The sequence below is a fragment of the Mustelus asterias genome, chromosome 20, assembly GCF_964213995.1.
Source record: "Mustelus asterias chromosome 20, sMusAst1.hap1.1, whole genome shotgun sequence".
Taxonomy (NCBI): domain Eukaryota; kingdom Metazoa; phylum Chordata; class Chondrichthyes; order Carcharhiniformes; family Triakidae; genus Mustelus; species Mustelus asterias.
The window spans coordinates 13707396-13713805 of record NC_135820.1 but is presented as its reverse complement, the minus strand read 5'-3'; the positions used below and the strand labels follow the sequence as shown (position 1 = coordinate 13713805).

Sequence of the window (6410 nt, the reverse complement as noted above, 5' to 3'; positions counted from 1 at the left end):
AATATGTTAAATGCAGCGTACTTTTCCAGAGGTTTGCAGATGAAACATTACCTAACCCTTTAAAACCTCTAAATTCTGAGACTGCTTTGGCAACAGTAAGTAAATTAAAAGACTGAAATTGCTGTTCCCCTGCCTGCCAGAAATTCGGCTTGATCTCTTTCGAGCAACGTCTCGATTTACCTCGGAAAAGTCGTCAGAATTACCAACGCAGTTCGTAAGCTTCGTGTCATTATTGACGCCGAGAAACGCGCTATTTCTATACCTGCCTATTTTCAAAGCTGTAACATTGTCAGGCAAGATAGCTGATACTTCACCTGCATAAACAACTTGACAATATGACTATACTATCGCACTTCAGCACTTGATAATGGCAATACAATAATTATTGCTGCAATTTTAGCAGGCAGTAATCATTGTACAATGTAAGTACACAGCCTTCAGTGGCTGTATGATGATATGCTTCATTCTTCAACATTACATGTTTCTAAAAATAATGACATTATTGTGTCGCCAAGCTCAATTGGGATGTATCCATCTTTGCACAGTAGCCCACATGCTGCCTTCCCCAAACATTCTGTTTATTTATTAGACTTGTTTCGGGAACACGGAATTTGTTTATTTTTCAAATGTCATCTACCTCGTTCTACTTCAAGAATTTATTGTAATTATTTAACTTCCGAATGAAAATAAATCCAGTTTAATTTCTGTTGTCGAGGAACGTAATGAAATTGGAATTGTGTCGTCTTTAGAAACCTCCTGGGCGAAAACAATAGACATTGCTTTGTATTGACATCGAAATTCTTATGAACTTTCGGAGAACTGAGTATTCAACAGAGGGGATGGAAATGCTTACTCATGACACTGGCAGTGAACGACTATCAGCAGCTGCTGTACGTTTTTCGCAAAACCTTGGAGGAATTATTGTGCTGTTTGGCTGCGTGTTTACCATTGCGTCAAAACACTAGGCATTCATTGATGATTAATGTTTCCCAAAATAAATTTGTTTTTTCTTACTCAAGTCTTGAATTAGTTTTGCGAGTTCTGCAAGTTAAAATAAAATCGTGACTACAAAGTAAGTCCAACACAGAATAGAAAACTACCGTCAATTTATTCCTCTTTACATGCGGTCACATTGCAAGGGTGCATGAAGCATCTGATTCCTCAAGTCCTCCGTGATTGATGCGCAGCTGTCAATTAACCAATCTAAATATGATTTAGGTCCGTTGAAAGGAGATTTGCTGCAGAAAGTTGAATTTCTCGCAATCACATTTAATTGCAATTAATTTTGACAGCCTATAGCATGCAACCACATTGACCTACAATTAAATGAAACAATTAACATGTATTGAATCTTAGGCTACACAAAACGGTGACTTCACGTTAGTTTACTTCAGCTTCCGTCCTATTTTTCTTTCCCTCAACACATTTTTCCGTCAATAGTCTACCACCAACAAGACAGATGTTCCAATTGCACTGATTGATGGAAACGTCCTTGATCGTCTGCTGTTGAAGTGTACGTATAAATCTGGACTGATTGCACGCTAACCAAAACAACATGTTGTACAGCCGACCATATTGTATTGCACCAGTAAAATGTGATTCTCGTATGCGAAACAAGTGAACAAAGTAATTGCATTGGCATGTCATGGAATGAAAATTCACTTTTGCAATGCAGTAATTCCTCAGTTATTTGTGTTGACACCGGATCGTTCCGAGCAGGACACTGTTATTATAGAGGCATGTGAAATTGTTCACAGTTAATATTCAGTGTGTTCGAAATTAACGCGGGTACGTTTTTTGAGGAATAGTGGAGTGGCGAATATAATTGTTGGTGCCATTTTAAATCAGTCTAATCGATCTTCACAAGTGTCACATGACTGTGTATTTCATTGACTGCTGGGCATCTTGCATGTTTAATTCCTGTTTTCTTGGCATTGCTGGTTATGCTCGAGATTTTATTTATGGCCTATCTCTTTGTTTTGTAATGAGTGGCTTGCTTGGTGATTTTAGGGGGCAATCGAGATCCAACCACATTTCTGTGAATCTGATGTTGCAAATAGTCCGTAACTGAACGGGTTTGCAGATAAAATTTAAAGTAATCTGTGATAGATTTGTGGTCATTCGGAATAGTATTTCCATTCCAGATTAGTTCGTTAAAACGATTTTCACCACCACACTTCTAGAGTTTCAGATAACATTCCCAGTCTATTTGTGGCAATGCATAGGTTATATTCTCATGACACTACCAATTCGCCATCATCTCCGATATTTGCCAAGCCGTATAAGGCCGAGACACGAACAGAACTACTCTACAGTGTTTGAACAGATATTGCAGTACTGTAGTTATACATGTAGATATTAATGTTACCTGCATCGTATGCTGCTTGGCACTCTCCTATCAAGCAAGATAAAATGTAAAGTTTGCACACAGGTACACAAAAGCGATGGCACTGATGCGGACCTATCCCATTCCAGTGTATGTATTCCAAATGAAAGGAAAACACTCACAAACTCATTCATCTAGCACGATTCGTTGATTTAAAAAAAAGTAATTTCACATTTATCAAACCTACATAAATTGACCTTCGTGAAACTTTTCTGTGGGCTGGGAGTTCGATGCTCTAACAAGTCTCCATAAAGAGCCTTCACCTCAATGTTGACACTGCGGTTACACATTTAATTTGATTTTGTTTTTAACATGCTGGATTTTTAAAAACAGCTGAACGAAGAAGATAATTGTCATTAAACACGATGTTACTTTTGTTGCCAGCTAGAAATTACAATGTTCATGCATGAAGGTCTTGAATAAAATGCTCCCCTGCCCGTGCAAAAAATGTCTAACTCAGCACATAGCTTAATGTCAGAAGTTGTGAATGTAATTTTCTTTCAGTTTCATCACATGAACAGAACAAAACGTTGAACTATTTAAATTATCGGAATCTATCACCCAACAGAGCAAGAACAAAAATAAAGGATTCACGTTGATGTCTATGTGTTTATTTCAGCTAGCATGGTCACAATCAATCGAACAGCAGAGTGATTTCCGTCTTCATTCGAAATATTCTCTTTTGATTATTTCACCACTGGCAACTGTTCCTGATTAATTTCATCTTTAACATTTTGCATGTTTGTTGAAACTGCCTTGGAACGTTGGAAAGCAGAGACATAAAGGCAACACACTGAAATAATGACAGAACACTGTGGATCAATTCAACAGTACTTGCAGTGTCCGTGGAGAAAACTGAGTTAACGTTTCGGATTCAAGTTATCACTTAAAGTGTGCTCCGCAGTTACTCTTCACAGATGCTGCCACAACTAGTTGTGGAAATGTCCTTATTCAGACCTTGTAACTGAGAAAATAACGAGGCAGAAAAAAAAAAGATTTATTGTCCGAAATGACTACTTACAAACAATGTGCCTGTTTTGATACTGGGAGCAGATTATAAGCGCAAATGGGAAAAAAGTTTCCGGATATTATTGTCGGTGGTCATTATTGGGTCAAATGTAATTTACATATTTTTGGGAAATGTGGGATCAATGACCACACAGCGATTCCATTTTAGTTCTCTGCAGAGAAACGAACAATAAAAAAATACATGACGAAATCTCTTCCTGACTCGAAACGTTCGTTCTTTTCTTTCGCCACAGATGTTGCCAGGCCTGCTGATATTTTCCAACATTTTCTGTTGTCGTTTCAAATTCCAGTATCCACACTTTTTGGCTGCTGTATTGCATTGGCCACGTTTGTTCAGCATACCACAGAATCGACAACATCGAATTTCTGTAAATATTAATATAATATATAATATATATATGTATGTTGCGGGGCGCGACGGCGCGTGTCGGGCCCCGGACCGTCACCCACGCCGGCACTCAACGCCTGTTTCCTGTGAGAACCATGTTTCGCTTGATTATCGCTCGAGGGCGTGTGCCTCACGGCTCACGCCATGGAACGCGCCAGTGGGGCTCCACCATCCACGTTGGCGGGGGAGCGTTTTGCGCGTCCCAGGATCGGAGAACCTCTCCGGGGGACCGAACCGAAACCCGATAGAACGCTGAGCGGTGGATCACTCGGCTCGTGCTTCGATGAAGAACGCAGCTAGCTGCGAGAATTAATGTGAATTGCAGGACACATATATAGAATATGTATATATATAGATATTATATATATATATATATATATATATATATATATGTTCATTTGATTTCTTTCCCACCTGAATTAATAGTCATCTTTAATCTTTCAACCTCTGAAATCAAATCATAAAACGCATCATCCGTTTTGTAAATATCTGTCAAATAGAACAGTTGAACTGTTGGTATTACATCGTTCAGTAGTTGTTTGTTTTAAGTCTGTTTATGTCTGATACTTTTGAAACGTCTGGGAGAGAACATGAGGGGTGGGGGACGGGATGTAGAAACAGAACCTTGTGCTACCTTTCAGCATTTATCCGAAACATAATTTCAGTTCTTCTCACCATTATTCTTCATTGCCAGAAACGTAGAGTGTCAGTTGGCAAATGGGCCACATGTTTTGAACATTGAGCGCCTGCTATCTTTTATTTTTACATTGGAAATCGAGGAGTTCCACGCTTCAAGTGATTAAATATTATGAACCTTACCTCAAATCGTGCTTCTGAGGGGCGCATTTTTAAAAAAAATGTTATTCAAGCTTGGGTCTTGGGCGCCGCTGGCTAGGCCATCATTCATTCCCCATTTCTAGTTGCCCTTGAGGAGGTGGTGGTGCGCTGCCTTCTTGAAACGCTGTAACCCATGTTCTGTAGGTTGACCCACAATGCCAGTTGGAAGGGAATTCCAGGATTTTGACTCAGTGACTGTGAAGGAAGGGCGATATATTTCCAAGCCAGAATGGTGATTGATTTGGAGGATAACGCAGTTCGTGGTGTTCCCATGTATCTGCTGCCCTTGTCCTTCAAGATGGAAGTGGTCGTGCGTTTAGAAGCTTGTTGTCCCAGAAGCAAAGGATGAAATATTGTTCATGGGAGCAGTAAGAGAGGCGTTCTAAATTATCAGATGTTTTTGACAGAATTATAATATTGTTGTGGTTTCTAGTACGTTGTGTACAGTGCTCGGGAGTTCGTGGTTGGCGTTCAAAGTGAGAGCGGATGACTGTCCGCTGGTTGTTACTGGGTTGCAGATGAGTATATCAACTGAGTGGATGATAATGAGATTTGTTTTTAAATCAACTGTTTGATTGAAAAAAAAATCGCCACTTTTTGGCTGCAGAGTTAAATGTGGATTGCAAACTGTTATTTCGAAATGGACAATGAATTCAATTATTTGTCACGTCTTTTGGCGAATGATAGGGATTATGAGTGGTTGAGTGGTTCTGCCAAGTAACCAGGATCGCCCGATGAATAAATGAACTGCATCATTGCTATAGGCTTGGACGGTGTGAAAGATATCTTGTCAGTTGCAAATGAATTGTTCGGATACAAAGTCTACTGATTTCCTAATATTAATCATCGCCAAAAGATGTTGACTGCGCCAGTATGGAGTTGGATATGAATGTGGTCTTCTGTTTCACATGTGCAAGATTCGAGTGGTCTAAGTTGCCTTTTAGAAAGACGTTCCAGAGTTGAACAACGTATTTGGATCGTGATTGGTCAGTGTTAAATTGTGCTTAAAATTGCGCTGCAATTAACGGAATATCTGGAACGGCTAATGCAAAACAAACAGTTGATATCATGTACTTTGTTTTGCAATTGTTCAAAAACCATTTAGTTTTTATTTCAACGACATTTACAAATAAATGCATCTTGGATAGTGTGGAAATCCGTTGGCTATAGTTTGGAGGTGGGAAGAAACATTTTATTGACGCGAAATTGACTTTGAAATTTAAAACACATCGAACATGGCTGGATATTTCCTTTCTACAATATTTGCTCGCTACAAATACTGGGATTCCACTCCCAAACTGTTCATCTAATTTGTTTAAGAGAAACGAAGCAAATATTTACTGATGACTGAAATGAAAAACAAAACATTCAAAAACAATTACCACATGGATAATAATGCATATTACTCAATTTCCATAATAATTCTATGTGACGACGATCAAGTTTAAGAGACAACACCATTGATGAATATATTTGTTACGTGCGAAGAATGGAGGGCAACAGCCGGAAGAAACTGGTGGACTAAACGGTCTCCTTTAATGTGATGTCATTTAATAATTCCATGGCTCAAATTTGATCTGTAATGTCAACTGTAGATTGTTTTATATGCAATGACGGCAATGAGACGCTTCAAAAGGATGTTACCTATTTCTCTTTCAGCCAGCCTTTCATCTATGTGGAGAAGAATAAATCAAACGTTTTGAAATCAAATAATTTATGTCCTGATTCGCAGGCAAGCTCAAAGGATCCCAATTTTGCACCATGATTCAA

At 38.9% G+C, this 6410-nt stretch overlaps 1 pseudogene; it reads left to right on the top strand.

Moving 5' to 3' along the window:
- Positions 1–4051: 4051 nt before the first annotated feature.
- LOC144508817 (5.8S ribosomal RNA) lies at positions 4052–4199 on the top strand (annotated as a pseudogene).
- Positions 4200–6410: the final 2211 nt, after the last annotated feature.